Consider the following 22,306-nt stretch of genomic DNA (forward strand, 5'->3'; position numbering starts at 1 on the left):
GGGCTTGTAACCAGCCCCTCGGCTTTGCAGTCCACAGTCAGTCCCTCAACTTCAGAGCCTCCGGCCAACCCACCACCCCCTGCTGCCCACAGGTTGTCCTCCCCATCCCTGGATGGGGACAGCGACAGTGATGAATGCCAACGGCCAGCCCCCAGGCAGAGGCGTGCCCTAGTGGCAGAATGTTGTCACCGACAGGTGGCATCATCGCCCCTGAGTAATCTCTGGACTTTGCCCCCCTGTCGGGTGACCGTGCGCCCCAAGAACCCTCCCTGATTTTGGGAAGCAGTTAGGATTCTAGCTTTAGAGACTGGGGATTGGAGCCTGTTAGAAAGGGTGGGAATGCCACGCTGTGATGCTGGCACCACACCAGATCCAGGGGAAGGGGCCACAGATGTCAGTCAAGCAGTTAATCCAGCATCTGTGGAGGAGACACAGGTGGTTCAGGAAGACAATGTTCCACCACAAAGAGTGATTCAAGCTTTTCCCATGTATAAAGCTGTCCCAAATACAGGACAACCTGACAGGCATGATGTGATTACCTGGCGCGTGGTCCAAGATTTGCAAGATAAGGTTGCAAAATATGGCCTTGGTTCTGCACAAGTTATGCAGGTTCTCAGAGTGCTAAGCACAGACCTGCTTGCTCCAATTGATATTAAACGTATAGCTCAAATATTGTTCCAACCTGTGCAATTTAGGGTTTTTCTGGACAACTGGAGGCAGGTCGCTGAAAGGATTGAAGCAGACAACAGGCAATTGCCTCAGGGAGATCCTAGGTTTTATGTGGGAGTAGACGTTCTCCTCGGAGAACAGGCCTTTTCCAATCCTGATCTTCAGGCTACCTGGGACCCACCCTGCCATTCTTGAGCAGAGTCAAAGGGTAGGGTTTAATGCATTGCTAAGAACTATAGAAATGGCCTCTCCCAAGCCATGATATGTGACAATACCTCAAGGGGCAGATGAACTCTTTCTGCCATTTGTTGAGAAACTTGCAGCAGCCCTGGAGAAACAGGTTGAGGATGATATCGTGAGGCAGGTTTTATGCAAGCAGTTAGCTCAGAACAACGCAAATAGTGATTGCCGGAAGATCATAGATGCCCTTCCAGGCAACCCAATGCTAACAGACGTAGTCCACGCATGTGCCAAACTAGGTGCTGTAGACCACAAAGTGACTGCTCTGACAGTTGCTTTACATCCAGGCCAGAAATTCTCAGGGGGAGGACAACAGAAAAAAGGCAAAAATTAGGGCAAGAAAAAGCAGGGAACACACAGGCAAACAGGACCAAATACCAATTTCTTGTGGTCTAGGTGCTTAAGGGTAGGCCATTATGCAAACCAATGTAAGTCTAAATATCATGCCAATGGCCAGCCTTTGGCAGGCCTGGGAAATGGGAGGATGATCACACAGGGGAACTGTGCTCTGACACAAGTGATTCCTCCGGGCAAGGCAGTGGCACAGGCCTGCTCAGCCAGTTCGAGGGCAGCACCCACGGCTCCACCGGGGTGGATGTACATACTGCAACTGCAGTCATCTTAGAATCCTGTTGTGAACATAAGGTTCCTTTGGATGTGTTCGGACCTTTAGGACAAGGACTCAGCGCACTGCTTGTGAGAAGATCTAGTGTCATGCACCAAGGAATCTTTTTTCACCCAGGTGTCATTGTCATTGACTCTGGCTTCTTGGATCAAATTTGCGCTATGGTTTCCATGCCCATCCCCCCGTCACTACTCCGGCAGGGAATTGGAATGCTCAACTACTGTTTTTTCAGTCATGTGTCCCCAGGACATCAGGTTCATTGAGTAGATCTTTCCATTGATATCAGTGTCTTCATTACCAATTGAGATTTTTATCCTACAGGTATCATTGGCCAATGGAGCGACAAATGGTCTGATCCCTCGCACAATTTGAAATGGGTCTTCTTGCCCCATCAGCCAAAAAAGACAGCACGCACATTATTTGAACTGATCGCTCATTTGATAATCAAATGCCATCAACGGTGTTTGCAATGAATGGCAGCTGATCCTGCAACAATCATTCTTCCAGTCGAATGGGAAGACTTTGAATGGAGCTTTGCTAACAGTGCTCCTTTGCAAAGTGCACTGCAACACTTTTCTGGGCAGATTGCCTATCATATGCCCAGTCACAAGTTATTGCAGCTGGCAAAAACAACCAATATGTCATTGTGGCCAAAAAGCAGCCACGTGCCAGTGCAAGGACCCACTGTCTCCACTGACGGTTCCAGGAAAACGGGGAAAGCCATTGTTACCTGGAAGGATGAATCTGGATGGCAAATGTTGGAGGGCCATGAGTCAGGCTCAGCCCAACTGGTTGAGTTAGAGGCCGTTGCCACGGCATTTCAGAAATTTTCTCAGGTGCCTCTGAACTTGGTCACTGATTCTGCCTATGTTGCAGACATAACCAAGTGTTTGGATTGTTCACTTCTGAAGGAAGTCAATAACGCAGTTTTGTTTCAGTTATTGAGAACCTTGTGAAGTGCAATTCAGGTCCGAGTTCATTTGTATTACATCTTGCACATTCGGAGTCACACCAAGTTGCCAGGTTTCATAACAGAAGGTGACTGACAGGTTGGCTAACCTTGCGTGGGTAGGGCCTCAGACTGACAAGATTGCACAAGCCAAAGCATCACATGATTTTTTCCATCAAAGTGCACATACCCTGCAGAAACAATTTCACTTGATGCCAGCTGAGGATTGTGCCATTGTCAGTTCTTGTGCTGACTATCATGGACTTGCTGCACCTTTACCAGCAGGGCTGAACCCCAGAGGCCTAAGGCCTTGCAGCTTTGGCAAACAGATATGTACATCACTGAATTTGGCCAACTTAAGGATGCGCACTTGTCTATTGACACCGTCTCCTCTGCTATGTGGGCATCTGCTCACATTGGAGAAAAGGGTCGCAATGTGATTGCCCATTGGAGGATGGCTTTTGCAGTCTTGGGAATACCTTCTTCTGTGAAAACTGATAATGGCCCTGCCTACATCTCGCAGAAGACATGGCAGTTTTTGCGCTTATGGGGAGTGTCATACAAACTTGGTATGCCACACTCTCTAAAGGGCCAGGCCATTGTTGAACGCACTCATGGTACCTTAAAGTGTGTTCTGGACAAACAAAAAAGGGGAATGCCTGGAAAAATCCCCCACAGTAGATTGGAAAAAGCTCTATATACAATCAGTCAACTTACAGTGCCAAAGAATTCAGAGAATTCTGTCATTCTAAATCATTTTCTCTCATTGCACTCTTCAGGTGAGATGCACCTGCCTCAAGCAAAGGTCCAGATACAGGATCTAACCACTAATAAGTGGGAGGACCCGTACGACCTTATCACTTGGGGCCATGGGTATGCATGTGTTCCCAGAGATACTGGAGTACGATGGGTACCTGCAAGGTGTGTCCGCCCTGATTTGTGACACCAAAAGCAGAATGTGGCCAACAGGCAACCTTTGAATGATGATCAAGATGACGACCATCAATCAGATGGCCCCTCTACAAGTGGGGAATGAACATTCTATCTTTTCCTTGTTTCTGAAAAAGGACTGTTGACAAGTAAAGACCGTCAGTTCTTTGAACAAACTAACGATAAGTTGCTACTATATTAGACTTAGTATTGATATTGTATTAGAATAGGTAATTGATTTTAAGATTGATAGTGCATTTCTTGTAAGAGGGAATCACAAGATTGGATAGCTCAGACTATTTCAAATCAGCATCCAATTGAGGTTCTGATTGATAACTAGAAACTGCTAAAGGAACCTCTGGAGCTGTGTTTGTTCTCCTTTCTGCAAGGGGCCACGCAGAGGATTACAAACACCGCCTCCTCCTTTAAACAAAAAGGGGGACCTGTGGATGTGACAGCCTGGTCAGAGAGCAAGAAAACTAGATAAGTTTTCCCAGAATCGGCCTGAGAGACTTTAGGGAGTTAAAGATAAACAATGATAGCTCATTATTATAAAAAACCTGCAGGTGTTGTTGTCGTTATAAAGCACAACATGGTACAGAAATACATGACTCCATCAAAAGGTGCAAGAGAGCGATTTTATTACAGCAACGCTGCTTTTCTACTTTTTCAAGACACTTACACCCATCCAACATATACATATAGCGCCCGTTGGTCATAAGAAACAAAGTTCCCAGTAGGTGATCGGGGAGCCACATCACTCCGTGAGCCAGCCAGAGTCCATATCTCTTAACTTTCTCTCCTTCATCCTGTCTCCTTGGTAACAACCTTGGTCTTCCTTCAGGAGAGATATGGGGCTTCTCCTTTTCTTCAGGAGGCCTTTGCTAGCTCACAAGGACAGCACAGAATGTCTTTCCTACCATTCCCCCTTTTTGTATTTGACCCGCAAATACAGCTGCTAAGGACTTCTGCAGGGCCCATGCAAAAATCCAAGCAGAGGGAGGATCCATTCTTCATTCACTTACAGATAACCAACTTCTATCAACTCCACAATACACACCCTCACAATCTTAACGTTCATGTACAAACAAAGCACATAAAGACAGATCTTCAAATACCCTTAAAGACCTCACAATTTCCCGATGACACATTTGTAGCAGAATGACACCTTCACCTCTAATCAAATAGCTTTCTCCCACACAGAGTCAGAGACCAAGTCATCCGCCTAGTCACCACTCAGAACTGTCTCATCCATTTAACCTTGCAACTGGTTGCTGCTATCATATCGGGCAACCAACCTAGTTGCTCAAAGTGTAGACTTCAGCTACTAATTCAACTCCTATGCAAAGGCAACACTTCTCCCTTAGGTACATCAAATTCCCCTATTTTGGGACCGTCGGTGCCCTGCAAAAGGAAATGGTACAAGACACACTTCTCAGTACTACCAACAACTCTATAAAAGAATTCAAGGGAAAGAAGCAAAAGTAACATCCACTAACTTAAATTTTGGAATTCCAGCATAAGCCTATAACTCCCTTTACTCTGTCTTGAATTAGCATCTTTACCACACATTCCTTGAGGGTCCATGCTTCAATCTACCTAATAACCAGCGCAATTACCTACTCATTTTTCTCCCACTGTAGAACCATCCATCCTGTCCTTTTCTGTGTGCTCCAAATATGGTTTGACACAATGGGCAGAGACCCATTGAGGGCCATTTTCTGTTAAAACACATGCGTATCCTCTTCCCCATGTTACTAATTCTACTGGGCCAGTCCACTTTCCCGTGATTCAGTCTTTTACCCATACCTTAATACCTTTCTTAAAGTTTGGCTGTTTTGAATTCAAAGACAAAAACTGGCAGCATATAGGAGAGACTTGCAAGTCAGGTAAACGACACAAAAAGTTTAAGACGTAAATGGCTTTGTCTAATCTCACTTGAGGCGACTCCTTCTGCATTCCCCCTTTTTGTTTTTGTACCTGGCGCTTCAACACACCATGAGCACGTTCAATAATTGCTTGGCCTGTCGAAGCATGAGGGATACCAGTAGAATGACCAACACCCCAGGCACAAAAAAACACTTGCAATTTCTTTGAAACATGCGTTGGGCCATTATCTGTCTTTACATGTGATGGAACGCCTAAGATGGAAAAGGCGTGGCAGAAATGACAAGTAACATACCGAGCTGTTTCACCTGCCAATGCTGAAGCAACCATGGCATGAAAAAAGGTGTCAATTGTGACATGACCATACTTTAAACAGCCAAATTCGGGCATTTTTGTAACATCTGATCGCCATTGTTGCAAAGGGAGTAAGCCTCTAGGATTAGTACCATAATACTGTCAAACATATGACAATCAGGGCAAGAAGAAATAATTGACTGTGCTTCACTACGTGATAATTTAATCTGCTGCCGTAGTGCCTGAGCACCATGATGAAAGAATAGGTCAGATAGAACAGCTTGCTGTAACACATAAGGCACCATTTTTACTGCTGAGGCAGCCACAAGAGAATCCATATAGGCCTTAGCTTCAACAAAAAATCCAGGTAGCGATGTATGGCTACAAAAATGCATTATAAAATAAGAATGCTTTTGATTATGAATAACGGTCCACGATTTCAACAACATAACAAATAATGGTTTCTCCTTTACATTATACAACACAGCTTGATCCAACTGCTTCACTAAATTAGCAACATAAACAGAGTCAGTAACTATATTTACGGAACTAGGAAATAAGTTAAATGCCAAAAGTACAGCACAAAGTTCAATTACCTGAGGAGTCCCTTGTTGAACCATTACTTCATATTCCCAGTGGTCATCTTTCTTCCAGGCTACAGCAGCTTTTCCAGTTCTTCCACATCCATCTGTAAAAACTGTTGCACCTTCCACTGGTACTGAAGAGCAAAGTTGTTTCCCCTGAAAAGGAATCCTCTTAGTAAAATTCAAACGTGGATGAGAAGGTAAATGATCTGCTTTTTGACCTGTAAAAGAACATAAAGCAGATTGCAGCTCATGATTGTTTCGAAAACACCACTCAAAAAACCATTGTTGTACCGGTATGACAATAGTTACAGGATCACGGCCTAAGATCTCATGGCAGCGTCTGCAACCTTTGATAATGATGTCTGCAAAAAGCTCATACAGACCTGGAGCTGTTTTTCAGAACCTTAAAGACAAGAATATCCACTCCAAAATATGCAATTTATCTTCCCATTCGTCATTCCATTGACACAACAATCCGCATGGTATTTCATCATCTCTCAAAACAAAAAATTGCACACCAACAGAAACATCTATCCTAGTAACAAATTTAGATGCCAAGGCCAATTCAATTTCTTCTACAGCCTTTTTTTGCTGCAGCAGTCAAATATCTCTCATCCGCAGAGGAAGTTATCCCTGATAATAAGTCATACAAAGGTTGCAGTTGATGATTGGTTATCCCCAAGTATGGCCTAAGCCAACCTATTGCACCAACCAATTTCTGCACGTCTACAGGGGTTTTAATATCAATGTCCAATTTTACAGGTTGAGGCACAATTTGTGTATTGGTGATTATCAACCCCAAATATTTCCAAGACATCTGTCTTTGAACTTTCTCTGGGGCCATAACCAAACCAAAGGCTTCTAAATTTTTCACAGCACGTTGTTCGAGAGCACACAACTGTTTATTTTCGGATGCGAACAAGATATCATCCATATAATGATAGCAATAACAATTGCTAAATTGCTCTTGGACCTTAGGTAAAGCCTGTGCCACATACCATTGACAAATACTCGGAGAATTTCACATTCCTTGAGGCAAAACGGTCCACTGATATCTTTGGGCCGGTTCCTCATGATTTAAAGAAGGCACAGTAAAGGCAATTTTTTCCTTATCCTGATCAGCCAATGGAATTGTAAAAAAAGCAATCTTTCAAATCAATGATAATTATTTCCCATCCTTGTGGAATCATTGTAGGTGTTGGGAGACCTGATTATAAAGCACCCATTGCGGCCATCACAGCGTTTATCCGCCGCAAATCGTGCAAAAGTCTCCATTTACAAGATTTCTTTTTTATTATAAACACAGGGGTATTCCATGGGCTACATGACTTTTCAAAATGTCCAGCTGGTAATTGTTCTTTCACTAAGCCTCGCAGGGCAAGAAGCTTTTCGGTAGGCAGGGGCCACTGGTCAATCCAGACAGGCTTATCTGTCAGCCATGTCAAGGACACAACCGGACGGTTAAAGCCCTGCATCCCAGTGGCCCCCACCAAAAATCCGTGGTAATTTTAACACCCCATTGGGTTAAGCAATCACATCCCCAAAAATTAGGCCGAGCATTAGTAACATGTGGTCTAATATTAGCTTGTTGGCCTTCCGGATGTGTTACAGTGATCGCGATCGCAGATAAAGCACCAGCAGTTGACCCACCTAACCCAACAACTCTAAAGGTTGATTGAGTGAGGGGCCATGTTGGAGGCCAAACAAACTGCGAAATTATAGTTGCATCTGCTCTCGTGTCAAATAAACCTGATATTGTTGTAGTTTCTGGGCGACATCCCTTAGCAGTTACCAAACATTGTATTACCGGACACTCATCTGTCACCTTCTGAGTCCAGAGAACCTGAGGTGGTCCTGTAGATCCAAAACCTCCAGTGTCACGACTCCGGACCACTACAGTTGGAACACAACTCATAAAAGGAACAAGTTGAGCAATACAAGTACCTTTTTGAATCACAACAGGAGGTTCACTAACAGACACCATAGCCTGAATTTGTCCCACATAATCAGAATCAATAAGACCCAAATGGACATTAATACCTTGAATAGTGCTTCTAGATCTTCCCATCAAAAAGGCATTCAAACTTTGGCCTATAGGACCATAAGCATCAAGTGGCACTTAACATATACCTCTTGTCAAAATAGTCACTGTGTCAGCTACCGGTATATCAATCCCTGCCGAGCCTCTTGTGGCCCCTGTGTACTGGTCACAAATGGAGGGCCTTGCAGGGCTGGCAGGGCACGGGATTGTCGTTGGGGTATTTGTATCTCCACGTGCCCCTTCGGGTTCCTCTTCCGGTTTCCTTGCGCTTGTTGACCACCTGAAAAAGATCTTAACTTACAAAATTTAGCAATATGGCCAAAGTTACCACAGCGATAACAAGGCACTTTGCTGGTCCAAACTACCCTAGAGTGTGCACATCGTCCAGCAGTTTGAGGTCTTCGCATGCCCTGATTCTTCACAAGCAGAACATCTGGGTGAGGACTTCATGACTCTTGCCAAAGCAGCCATTTTATGTTCAACCGAACCAGCCTTTGAGCAAGAAACTACAAGATCAGACAGCGAGGGATCTCCTGGTAAAGAATCAATAATTCTCCTACAATTGTCATTTGCATTTTCTTGTGCTAGCTGTCTGCATAAAATTTGCCTCAATTTATCATCTTCTACTTGCTTCTCAAGGGCTGCAGCAACCCTCTCCACAAACTGAAGAAAAGGTTCCTTCACCCCTTGCTGGATGGTAATATACCTTGGTTTAGGAGCTGCAATCTCCATTGTTTTAAGCAAGGCACTCATACCCAGCTGCTGGGCCTGTGCAAGAACCAGGGGGTCCCATCTTGCCTGCAAATCCGGGTTAGAGAATGGTCCATTGCCCAGAAAGGCATCAACGCCCACAGGGTGATGTGGATCATGCTGAGGCAACTGCATACTGTCCAAAGCTACCCTTTCAACCATTTGTTTCCAGGTAGCTTGAAACACACCATACTGCACTGGTTGAAACAGAATCGTAGCAAGGTGAACAATATCATAAGGTGCAAGTACATCAGCATTTAAAACACGAATCACTTGCATCACCTTCAAAGAGTTAACACCACACTGATCTACTTTTGACTGAAGGTCCTGTACAACCCTCCATGCAAAAACCTGATGGCTATCTTGTTGTCCTGAATTAGGAGCAGCTTTGAGAACAGGGAAAGCCACAGGCCCACCAGAAGCAGCAGCAGCCATCTCCATCCTTTTAGGTGGACCTATTTTCTCTAACAAATTCCAATCTCCTACTTCAGCTGCTTTCATTCTCTCATGCTCCCAAAATTGCAAAGGGTGCCAAGGAGTCACAGCCACCTGGCAGGGAGGCAGAGTCCAAGAAACAGCAGGGCTGGATCTGCTACGAGGTCTAACAGAAACAGATTCCTGTGTCTTTTCAGATGTACCTATAACTGGCAGTTCATCGTCAGAGCTATCACTAGACAAAGAAGGACACAATGTTAAAGATTGCATTTGTTTGACTAGTTCGGGGGGGGGGGCTGACGGCTCAACGGGGGGGTGGAGCAGAGGCAGACGGCTCGAAGGGGGGCAGAAAGAGGGTGGATGGCTCAAGGGAATATGGAGAGGAGACAGGCGACTTGAAAGGGGGCAGAGGCGGGGGGGGAGCAGCTGATCCACGGGAGGGTGAGGGGGGAGCAGCCAACCCAGGGGAGGGGGAGAGGGGAGGAAATGGCCCAGCGAGAGACAGAAGGGCTGATGTCCCAGCCTGTTTTTCACTTCGCTTCTTCTGTGACTTCATTTCTGCTAATTGCTGTGCAGGAGTAAGATACTTTGGTTTAACACTCAGTTCAGCTAACTGCTGAGCAGGCAAAGTATACACAGGTTTAACATAGTCTTTTGGAGATAAATACCGAGGAACGGTTTTAGCCTGCCATTTGATTCTCACGATAGCAAACCCTGGGGGGGCCTCCACAGCAGCTGCAGCAGCCTCCTCAGGGAGAGATACATGGACAGGCTCAGCCTCATCTTCCTCCTGTTCCTCTACTCCAGTTTCTTGCTCTAATTCCTTTTCCTCCAATTCATCCCCTCTATCTTGTTCTACTTTCCATTCCTTCAATGCCTCATACAACAGTCTCCAGGTAGTATCCAAATCAACAATCATCTTATCCCCCTTAGATATCACTTCCCATAGTCTCTTCCCAACCTTTTTCCATACCCGGACACTGCAGGCAGTGTTGGCATCAGCTTCAAAGTCCTGTGACTGGCACCATATCAGTAAACTACGAAGACCATAATCAGAAGTTTGAACATTTTTTCTTTTCAGTAAAGTTTTCCACGTGGACAAAACAGTCATTTCCTCGTTTGATAAATTATTTCCCAATTTTTTTCCCAATCGCTTACCTCAAATCAGACGTCTGAATTAGGTCCGGACCTCCGCAGCGTCCTAGCTGCCTTCACTCATTTTTTAGGGTACCCTTCAAATTTCTTTTTCCTCTTTTTACAGTCCCGTTGCAATCACGGCGGACGGCCTCCAGATGTTGGTTTAGAGTACGACACGGTACAGAAATACACGACTCCATCAAAAGGTGCAAGAGAGCGATTTTATTACAGCAACGTTGCTTTTATACTTTTTCAAGACACTTACACCCATCCAACAGACACATTCAGTGCCCATTGGTCATAAGAGAGAAACAAAGTTCACAGTAGGTGATCAGGGAGCCACGTCACTCCGTGAGCCAGCCAGAGTCCGTATCTCTTAACTTTCTCTCCTTCATCCTGTCTCCTTGGTAACAACCTTGGTCTTCCTTCAGGAGAGATATGGGGCTTCCTTATCTTCAGGAGGCCCTTGCTAGCTCGCAAGGACAGCACAAAATGTCTTTCCTACATGTTGTTTTCCTACTCTCTGTTTTCATGTTTTTCTCAAAGATTGTTTATAAGAAGGGCATCTTGTTTATTATTCAGTCAGGTGAAATGTATTAACTAAATGACCAATCAAATCTACCTGGATCAGAACAGCTTATAAAATGAGCTGTTGCAAATATATGGCTGGGTATGCCAATCAGCCTTCTGGTCAGTCTGTGTCATTTCTTACTCAACAGCGATGGGGGGGGGGGGGGGTGGTGGGGGGCTGTTTCTGTGAAGAGTCCATAGTAAAGAACCACTGGACATGGATGTCCAGAGGGGGCACTAAGGGACAGTCAGGAAGGGTCTCCTCAAATCTCACCAGTTAGTACAACTTCAGGGAGTAAAACATGGCAGGATGCTTATGGTGGGCAACAAAGAAAAGTCAAAAAAAGGGTCTCAGCTATAGGGATGATGATCCCAAAATACTTCCAAAGGGTCCTTTAGGAGAATGTTGAAATGATTTGCACATTCTCCTAGAGATAGTTAAAAGGACATGGACACCCAGAGTGGACAATATGGGGAACGTGGACTCTCAGAGGGGCTAGTTAGAGGTGCTGAGAAATGGTCTTTGCAACCCACACCCAGAGAGAGAAATATGATGTTGGTTTGGGAAAGGATTGATCAAAGGGGAGTGTGGAGAAATATGGTAAAGGCAGATAGCAGCAGGAAGCTATGTGATGAAAGACTGGGAAGTTGTCTGCCTTATCTTCAAAATCTGCAGTCCAAGGCAGGGCCAGCTGGAAGTCTTTTGTATCCCTGGTTTCCAGGATAAGGACAACAAAGAGGTGTTGTTCCTATACCCCCACCCCTTCCTAGGTCATTATGGAGTCAGGGTGGAGCATTTGGGTTTGTCTGCTTGCTATTAAGGACTTAAGGGGGACAGATGTTAAAGCAGAGCAACGCAGAGTCCCCAGGCAGGTGCAAAGGAGAGCCCTTTATTGCAAAAACCAAGCCTTTTTAAGCAATTAGCTCATTGTCAGGTACATTCCACTTAAGCAGAACAAAAGTAATTCAACCAACCACCATAAACCATGATGTGAACACGTAATGGTTATATACATTGTTTTTCTACCTCCAGTTCAGGTGAGTTACTTTCCTATAGTCCTCTTCTACTTAGCCAAAGTAGCAGGCCTGAACCATGATTTTACAAGGCCCTTATTTTATATGGTTTTACCTATATGCAACATCTCCCCTTTTATTTGTTTTTTGTGCGAAGGGTTCATGGACTCTGATGCCAAAATAGTCTGAATATCTATGGCCATTATCTTATTAAGACTATTACTGGTCATCTGCTGGACTCAGGATAAGATACATGGAATACAGATCACAATCAATAAAAAAACATCAAAAACAACCATGGCACTGACAAAGAGACGTGCAGCATAGGAAAACAAAAAGATAGTGACCAATGTCCCCAGGAAGTGGAAGTAAATGACTGCTGTTCCAAAGTTCATATGGCTGGAGCTCAGGGGCTGTGCTGTTTAGGCAGGAAGGAGTCCATTAGCTAGAAATGTTGACTTTGACATTACTGAATGTCTTTCTGGAAGGATGGAACAGAGAATAACTGAAGACGCTCAGCAGGAACACAATAACATGATGGTGGGTGCAGTGGGACTCAAGGTCTCTGTTGGCAGGCTGCCTACTTAAGCCTCCAGACACAGCCATGTCCTGGCAGTCCTACCCTTGCCCCCGACTTGGCTATGAGGGCTGGATGGTGATTAGGTCATTTTTCCTTTCACTGGGCCTAATCTCCTCAGAGGCAGTCGATGTTTATCCAGATGAGCAGGTAACCACTTAAGGCCTATTGGCAATAAAACACCTACGTACCTTGTCTCCCAGGTTAGTAAATCAGCTAGGCCATGTCATTGCACACTCTGTTGGGGATCTTTATGTGAAAGCTTTTAAAAATTGGTTCTGCTCGTGCAAATCTTCAGAGCAGCATCACTCTGCCGGGGATCAAAGCTGATGATCTACTTTCAAAATTTCTAGTGCAAATATTGTATTATCTAAATGTTCTTGAGGAGCCATATCCCCCCTTCTTTTTTTTTCCAGAACATGAGTATCTCTCACTATGAACATGAAGGCAACATAAAAGTAAAAAAATACATGTGGTAAAGCATTAAACTCACACAGAGCAGAAATAAGTATGATAATGCACATAATCATTAGCACACGAGACAGAGTATAGTGATTTAGAATGATATATCATCAACTGCTGAAATAGTGTACCATCACCCAGAGTCTGTGATAGCCAGCAAGCCCTGTTTCACAGTGAGGACCTGGAGAACCATTCCCGGGAAAGGTTTCCAAGTTTACCTCTATAGGGGTTCCAGCTGTTATAAGCCCAAATCAGCAAGTCAAAGTGACCTGGATACATTTTTAGCGCAGAAACACCCAGATCTGTTGGCATACTTCCAACCAGCTAGAGCCAGGGCTTGGCCAGAGCCAAGGCCTTAACTGGACGAGTAACCCTAACATATCCTTCAAGAAAGCCTCTATTAAGAGCAGTTGGGAAAGTTTCTTAAAATCATATGTGTCCTGCAGATAGCTACACAATGCTATGTGAAGGGTGTAAAGCAGCTGGCTTTGTCACTTACCCTTAGCTAAGTAGTCAATGGTACCATGAATTCGTATGTGTAACTTCAAATAATATCTTATGGATAATGTCCGTTATAAAAAGTCAGTGAATTCACTCTGGCAGTAACAACATATTCAGAACCATTAATACAGCATCAGTAACTGTCCTAAGAAGTCGAGATGGTATTTTTCCAAACATCCATGCATATGCGAGAATAAAGCAAAGTAAAAGCAAGAAAGAAAGCACTAAACAGCCTACCATTAATAACAGCCATAATTTGGAATTGTTACTCATTCTTCTGTACTACCTATGGTAGATAAAACAGCAAAGATTGTTATAAATAATTATGGTAATTTACCAATGCAGAACATGTGTACCCATAGAATCTTTGATGAAATTAAGGATCTAATAAATCGCATCTTCACATATTTTACACAACTTATTATTGTATATTCTTAAACAGTTGCTTACCAAATTCTTCATCATCATTATTTCAGTTGGTTCCATCTCATCTCTCTGTCATAAGAATTGTACCTTGTAATTTAAACAAGCAGATTCCAACAGAACTTCACTGAAACTTAACGTCACTTAAACATAATAGAAAGTACACCTAACAAAACTTAAAGTTAACATTACTGAAACTGAACAGAAATTGATCTTAATAGAACTTAAACTCAACAGAACTTAACTTTAACAGAAGCTAAACTTAACAGAACTTAAATGTAACAGAACTTCAAAGTAACAGAATTTAAACTTAACATCACTGAAATTTAACAACACTTAAACTTAACAGAACTTAACACGACCTAAACTTTACAGAACTTAAACTTAATAGAACTTAAAAGTAACAGCACTTAAATTTAACAAGACTAAAGTCAGAGTTAAGAGGGGTTCTTTAAAAGTGTCGAATGCAACAGAATTTAACCCATTTTTACTCCAAGAAAGCTACCGAAAATTTCTCTTGCAAGAGTTAAACATCAATGAACAATATGCAGGCAAACAACTGATTCATAACTGCAATATCAACAACATGGATTTACTGAAGTGATTATAAAGGTGTGGCAAATACGCTGTGATTTTATACAATTTAGTTTTGAGAATAGCTTGTAGTAACTGCAAACATTATTGAAAATATTCTTTCCTAGTCAGGACTCTTCTGGTGTAAGCATAACTTTGCCAGGGTTTTTTAAAGTGCACCTTTACTCAGAAAAATTACAATATATATCTTGTCGAATTGCCCTTCAAACCTGCTCAGTTTGCAGATGGTAAGACAGCTTTTCAAGATTGCCTGTAAAATTAATTTGAGCTTGGATTATTAAAAGTAATGGAACACAAATATTTAAAGCAAAATCAGCAAGAACCTAATTATATAATACAGCCATGAGTATTAGACAAGTAACTTGGTTGGGTCAGTGGGTGTGTAAGACTGACACTTGTATATAAACCGCTACAGTCATGGTGTCACATGAGTCTAAAGGAGTGAGCTACTGTTTACTGCACTTGTGGTCCATCAATGTGCTTAAATGTCTTGATTTGAAATGACAGGTGTCTGCTAAGGAAGGCAGGAGCCTCACTTGAAATGGAAAATGTAAACTGTCGCTGTCAAGGCAGTCACGACACAAAGCAGAGACCACAAGCAGTCTCAGATGGCAACTCTTTATTATTGAACATGGCTGACCTTTTATACACTTTCCAATTGTTTATGCTTCTTCTACCCTAACTATTGGCCACAATAAATCAACATAACACTATTGGTGAAAAGTTACAGTGACTTCAACTAACTTTCTAAAAATACTTCATCCAGCTGCAAAGTTCTCTTCTTATCTTTCTTCAGTTCCTCACTTCTCTTGGTCTCCTTGGTGACAGCCTTGGAGAGAGCTCCTTATCAGCTTCTTCTTGCTTCTCAGCTTCTTCTCACTCCTTTAGCTAACAGGCCCGCTGTTAGTAGCCCCTTCCACAGTAAACCCCCTCCCCCCCCCCCCAAATTATTATAATTTTGAAATTAGGCAGCTCTCAGGCAAAGATATGGAAGTAGGAATAACAGTTCTTTATTAGGAAAACTTAAAAATAAAAATGCAGTATTGCAAAACAACACCGACAGAGTCAGAATAGGACATGACACCCTGTTGGTCAGGGTGTTGGTAGCAGTCCGATTAAATGGTGGCTGCAGTCCTCCTGAAGTGACAAATGTGGTTCTGTTGAAGCAGTGATCCTGTAGAAGGATGTAGTTTTCTGTCGGAACCCAGGACATTCCTCTGACTGCCCTGGAGGACTTGAGACCCTGGCAAGGGGCTCAGAGACTTTGGCACAGAGTCAAAGACACCTGTGCCTTCGATTTTAACACATGGAAAAAGTTACCAACTTTGTTTGAAGATTTACAAGCCACAAGAGTTTGAGTAGAATTATAGTTAATTTATCACAGGGTGAAAAAGTAGTATTTTGGGTTTTTTTAATGGGGGTTCAAGAGGCAAGATGGAAGAATCTGGGCACGTCCTGTCCTCCTTCTTCTTCTTGTCCTCCATCTTCTCCTGTGATAGTGACACTTTTGGATTGGTTTCGAGTAGAGACAGACTAACATAGGTGATAGGTATTGGAAAATTATTGTAAATGAAGTACACATAGTTCTTAGTATAAAAAACTAACACCACCCCAAGGGCGGTCAGTGTGCCTCAACCTGACCTGCTGGACAGACCTCCACAGGTCAGAGAAAGAATGTATTAGATAAGAGAAAATAAACAACCTTGAAAACCAGAGCCGAGGAACCTCGACTTCTTCTTCAGTCTCACGGCTGGGAAAAAAAGACTCTTTAATACCTTGGGAGCCATTTCAGCAAGACAAAACACGAGACATCGGTGATTGCAGATCAACACCCTGCAGACAACAAAGACTGGATAATGAAAAAGAAGAGGGGAAGAAGAGACAAAGCCCCTTAAAAACTGCAGATCTAGAGGACTGTGATTATTTGTGAGTGTAAGACCTTAGAGTATGCTTGGAGTGTGAGTGAAGTAGTTCCAGCAATGTGCTTGGGGTGAGCGAGAAACTTAGAAGATCCTCATGATTGTTTTGGCCAGATTATTCATCTGTAATCCGGATGTACAAAAGTCAGCTCCAGGCAAGTAGTACATGGGATTTGTTCCAGAAGTCTGTTGGAGCTTAAGGACAAATGGGTGGTTGGGCATATAAGGCGGGACACATAGTAGATGAAAACAGGGACCCCGTGGCCAGCAGGACGTGTATAGAGTAGGGGCACAGAAGCTTGGGACCACATGGCCAGTGGGACACGTGGCAGAGAGATATTAGATTTAGAGACTGCACTCGTATCGGGGCGAAGAGTTGTGGCAGCTTTCCCAACCCTCTGGCACAAAGGGAGCCGGGGAACTGCTCCACGTGGAACGGCGGGGCACACAGCACTCAGCACAGTGAGCTTCTGGTACACATTCGGCGTGATAACTTCCAGAACCTGCCAAATGAAGCTTAAGAGGGGGTGCTGCTGAGCATGGGTGTATCTGGCAGTGGCCCAGTGGTGTGGGGTTTCCTGGGTGGGGGCCATGAACAAAGGGCTGTGTGGGGTCTCCCAGGTGAGGGACGCAGAGAAAAGGGAGGCAGGAGACCCATGGCTGGCGGGATGCAAATGAGAGAGGGGTAAGAAAAAGCCATGGCTGGGGTTGCCGGCGGCGGGAACTACAAGCAGAGGCAGATTTGTGTAAACAGTGTTCAGTAGCACTAAGCACAGTAAAGTTCCAATGCCGCAGGCCTGCTTGCCCATAGTGCCTCAGGGACGCTGAACAGTTGAGACAGAGTGGAAATTTTCCAGAGTAGAAATCCATTTTGATTTAAGTGAAATGTACATCTTTGAGTTAAGTCTGTAGCTTGCAAACATAGCTGTTTAGTCTGACTGCCTATTCTTGTAAAAAGCCTAGGCTGAGAGAAACCGCTTCAGCCGAAAGACAGAGATAAGGGGGGGGAGACAGAGAGACAGAGAAACTGCTATGAGAGCAGGTCAACCTGACCTAGGAATTCTTTCTGATAAAGAAAAATTAGCGGCAAATGTCAGGCAAAATTTGTAAAAATAAATATGTATGAACCTATTGTAAAATTGCATGTGTATGTATTGGAGAAAGAGAGCTAGAGTTCCCAGAGGTGCACATGTCTTTTAGGGAGAGGAATCTCCACATGCGTCCAGCGCTGTAATAAACATACTGGCTTTACAACTTTCACAAAGTTGTGGAGTTTCGTTTATCTGAGCAAAACATCTTGGTGAGCCAGCCAGGGGACCATCTCTGTTCTTGCAGGGGCAGAGGGATAGACGCACCCTCCTGAGGGGCACCCCGGGATTTTCCTGGAGGAGCTCCGCTTGTCTCAGCTTGCCTCCTGCGGAGACAGACAAGGACTTGCTGGTGTGCGAAGGATACGGCAGGTATTGAGGGGCCCCTGGGGGAAAAGAGATAGGATGGCTGAATAAGTCACTCAGAGATGTCTGAGTGCTCAGCCTCGTTCCTGTGCCTGCAGGCAGATCGGTGATAGAGCGACTGGGAGATGGGGGTTCACTGTTCGATAGAGCGGCCACTAGCGACTCTGGGGGGTGAGTCGAGTGAACCTGTGTGTGTGTGTGTAGTGTCCAGACAGTGTATCATTTTATGGTTAATGCATTGTGTAGTTAATGTTAATGTGCTTGTAATGGTGCCAGTGAGTAGTGTACAAAAAAGAGCGAGTGAGTGAGTATACCTACAGTGCGGGGGGGGGTTTCTATCCGCCACTGAAGGGGCCGAGTGAGGCCTGAAGCGCTGGCTGGGGCAGGGTGGGGGGGCAGAGAGCACCTGGCAGAGAAGTGGAGCAAGTAGAGAAGTGTAGGTGAGGACATTTATTGTGTAAAGGTGGTGATTAAAAGTGGTGATTTGTGTAGATTGTGCACAATTTTACCATAGCTAGACGAACTCAAGGGGTTCCTCTGCTACAGTGGTTTAGACTCAACCCCTAGGAGTTTGTGAATCCTGTGAATTATTGGATAGATAGAGGAGACGAACAAGTTCATTTAGACAAGCTTTATCAGACTTCAGCTGGTACTATAGTAAGTCTAGACTAGGAACAACCTGCCATAGAGGATTTAGAGTTCCCTGTGATAAACGTAATGGCCTGCCTCTGCAGGCAATTCCTGAGAGCCTTTGGTGCATCGAGAAGCTGGCACCCTGCGTGGGTACTATTGCAGTGCGAAGTTTGTGAGAGATGCTGGTATTGCTGTTCTAATAGGCGTCAAGGCATATGCTCCGAGTGTAAATTGAAGTTTCCTGATCAAGCTGATTCAGAACCTAAGATCTTGAAGCTTGTGTGTGGGAGATTGTAGCAGACCTGAGTCCAGCTCCAGCTACGTGGAGAAATGCTTAGAGATAAGAAAAATGCTAAGTCATAGGAATTGAACCAGAAGTCTTCACTCCAGTCCTCCAGGCCTCTTTATCTTTCTGTGACCCCATAGGCTAGTTTCCCTAACCCTTACAATTGGTCAGTTTCCAAGCCCCCCTAACCCTATAAAAGGGGCTGTCTTGGCTCATTTTGTTAGAAGAGCTGCATTTGGACCCTTCATGAATCCCTCAGAATAAACCATCGTGGAACACTCCGATGCCTGCCTTCTCTCTCTCTCCTCATCTGCTCTTCTAAAAGCCACAACTAGCCAGAGCCCCTCGGCAAGCTAAGAGCTGAAACCATAAAAGAGCTGATATCACTAAGAGCTGACAATCACTGAGCTTGCTAAGGTGGCCACGGCTGTGCAGGAGTTCGGGCTAGGGCACTCAGCCCCCGGAGGGCTGAGATATCTGGCCTTAATACTACTTGCCTGGGGCGCTCTGACCCTACGGGGAATCAGCTATCTGGCTAAGAAGCTAGCCCCTGTGGCTTTTTTATAGGAGATCACATCTGATACCTGCCACCTGGAGTTGTGTGTGGGAAGAAAGCTGAGAAACAACTGTGAAGCTCTGTGAAGAGGTTTGGGTGGAAGCGAGATAAGGCAAGGAAAAAGAGATAATGAGAACTAACCAGAGCAAAGAAGTTCCTCGAGCTAGCCCCTCGGGGTGTATCTTGGCCCACTAGAAAGAAGTCACCAGTAGGGGGGGGCTCTGAGAATAAAAAAGATCTGATCCAATATTGCACACGCTAGTAGCCACTATACAGGTTAGAAGGCGGAGCAAAGTAGCTGCCCACTGGAACTTTAGATTATAATACCTTATTGACGTTAATGTTGTTTTTAAGACGGGAAGGTAAATGGGATGAGGTTTCATATGCTGATATGCTTTTTGTTTTAAGAAATCACCAAGAATAGCAAAGAGACTGTGAGATCAGAGCCCGCTCTGACCCACTGGTATTAGCCCTTGAAAAGGAAAACAAAGCAAAGAGGGGGCAAATCAAACGTTGTTGTTCAGCATGCAGTATAAGACAATGGTGTATGAGATCAGACAAGGTTTATCATTCTGAAGGGCAAGAACAAGATACATTTGATTTGATAAAAGCTCCTCCTAGGAGAAGGGAGGTTGAAGATGAAGATGAAGATGAAGATGACTTCCCCAAAAAGGAGGAGGACTCAGGCTGAGAAAGCACATCCACTATAACCCACCCCCCTCCTGACAGTTCAGTTGCATCTAGAACTAAGAGGCAGGCAGTGTTACAGGCCCCTCTGTGAGAGGCAGGAAGAACAGAAGGAGGGAGAGGATTGCTAAGAATTATCGTATCGATCCAATACTTACTGCCAAACGACTACGATATGTTATCAAGGAACACAATCCAGATTAGGCTGACATTCAGTTGCTACTAGATGCTTTCACTGAAACAGAAAAGCAGCTAATCTTAAAGACAGCAGGGACTTTGGCAGAAGATTACTGCAAGAGCAAGCAGTTAGATGTAAAACAATATTTCCCCCTCCAAGACCCAGAATGAGATCCTAATGTATCAGCAGAAGTAAAGAAATTAGCAGATTATCAAGCGTGGATAGCAACAGGAGTGGAAAGAGCTATTCAAAAAGCGATAAATTTGTTTGCTTTATATTCCCCTAAGCAGGGGCCTTCCAAGACTCCGTCTGAGTTTCTAGAGCGTTTAAGGGATGCTATGCATCGTCATACATCATTAGATCCGGGGTCTGAGATAAAGATGAATCAGCTAGTTAATTCATTTTTAGGGCAGTCTGCTGGAGATATTAGACGTAAGCTTCAGAAAATTCGGAGGCCAGAAGAAACCTCAAAGTCTTGCTGGAAGAGGTATAGAAAGTATTTAGTAACCGAGAAGAAAGATATAAACAAAGAATGAAAAAGCTAGTAGCAGTAGTGTTGTGGTGTGAAGCTCTGCTTCCTCCTTGCCCCCCCCGCCCTCTTCCTAATGGCTGTCTGTCAAGTTCCACATTCCAGCTAGAGCATCGTGTGATTGGCAGAAGTTCAAAAGATGCTTTTCAGACCTGGAGTCATTGGCCTGTCCAAGTGTCATTGTCCCCTGAAACCCTCCCCCTCCCACCTGGTTGGTGGCTCACCTATCCTCTCCCTCCCACCTCCCTGTGAGTTTAAAAGGTGCTGGAACCATGCAGTCGAGGTCTGTCAGAACTGTACTGAGATTCAGAACTGTGTCACCTTGGAATAAACTCTGGATTTAACTCTCCGGCAGAACCCGCTCTTTTTCTCTTCACCATCGCCTGAACTTTTTTCACTAGAGGTAAACCGAGTTTGTACTTCGTATGGGTCTATTCCGAGTGCCTGCCCGCAACTGCCTGCTAGCTAAAGGTGTCTCTGAGGAGAAATATCCCTAGCAGTCATCTCTAGCACAGTGCAATCAATACAGTAGTACAAGAAGAAAGGCAAAGAAAACGCAATCAGAGACCACCCAGACAAGGACCACCTCAGCTGAGCAGGAACCAGTGTGCAATCTGCAAAAGAGCTAGTCACTGGAAAGATCAATGCCCAGAACAGAGACGAGGTGACCAACAAGTGGCTGCACACATACAAAACAACTGAGGAAGACCGGGAGATTCTACCCCAGCAGATCCACTTGTTATAACAATGAAGATGGGGGAAAAAGGGAAAAGAGTAGAATTTTTAGTTGATGCAGGGGCCACATATTCAGTTTTGAATAAAGCTTTAGTACCTGTAGAAAATGATAATGTTATAGTGCAGGGGGAAACTAGCCAGTCTAAAAAAGCATATTTTTGCAAACCTTTGAGGTATAAATTGAGAAAACAATGAAGTATTATTAAGTTTTTGTATATGCCCAATTTGCCAAAAGCACTTTTAGGGAGAGATTTATTGGAGCAGTTACAAGCAACCATTACATTCAAAAATAGAGAAGTTACTCTGGAAGTGAATGATTAAAAGTACATAGAGGTATTAAGTTTAACCTTAACAGGTATTGAAATTGAAGAGAAAATTGATAAAGAGATACTAAGTCAAGTATTTCCCGGGGTATGGGCCTCTGATGTACCAGAGAAGGAGAAAAATGCCTCCCCCATAGTAATTAAGCTTAAGGAAGGGACACAACCAGTGAGAATTAAGCAGTACCCCCTTAAAAAAAGAAGACAAAGAAAGAATCAACCCAATAATTAAAAGTTTTCTGCAGTTAAGGTTATTGAAAGAATGCCAATCTGATTTCAATACTCCCATTTTACCCGTTCAGAAATCTGATGGGTCATAATGGA

This window comes from Haemorhous mexicanus, chromosome W (assembly GCF_027477595.1).
Source record: "Haemorhous mexicanus isolate bHaeMex1 chromosome W, bHaeMex1.pri, whole genome shotgun sequence".
Classification (NCBI taxonomy): domain Eukaryota; kingdom Metazoa; phylum Chordata; class Aves; order Passeriformes; family Fringillidae; genus Haemorhous; species Haemorhous mexicanus.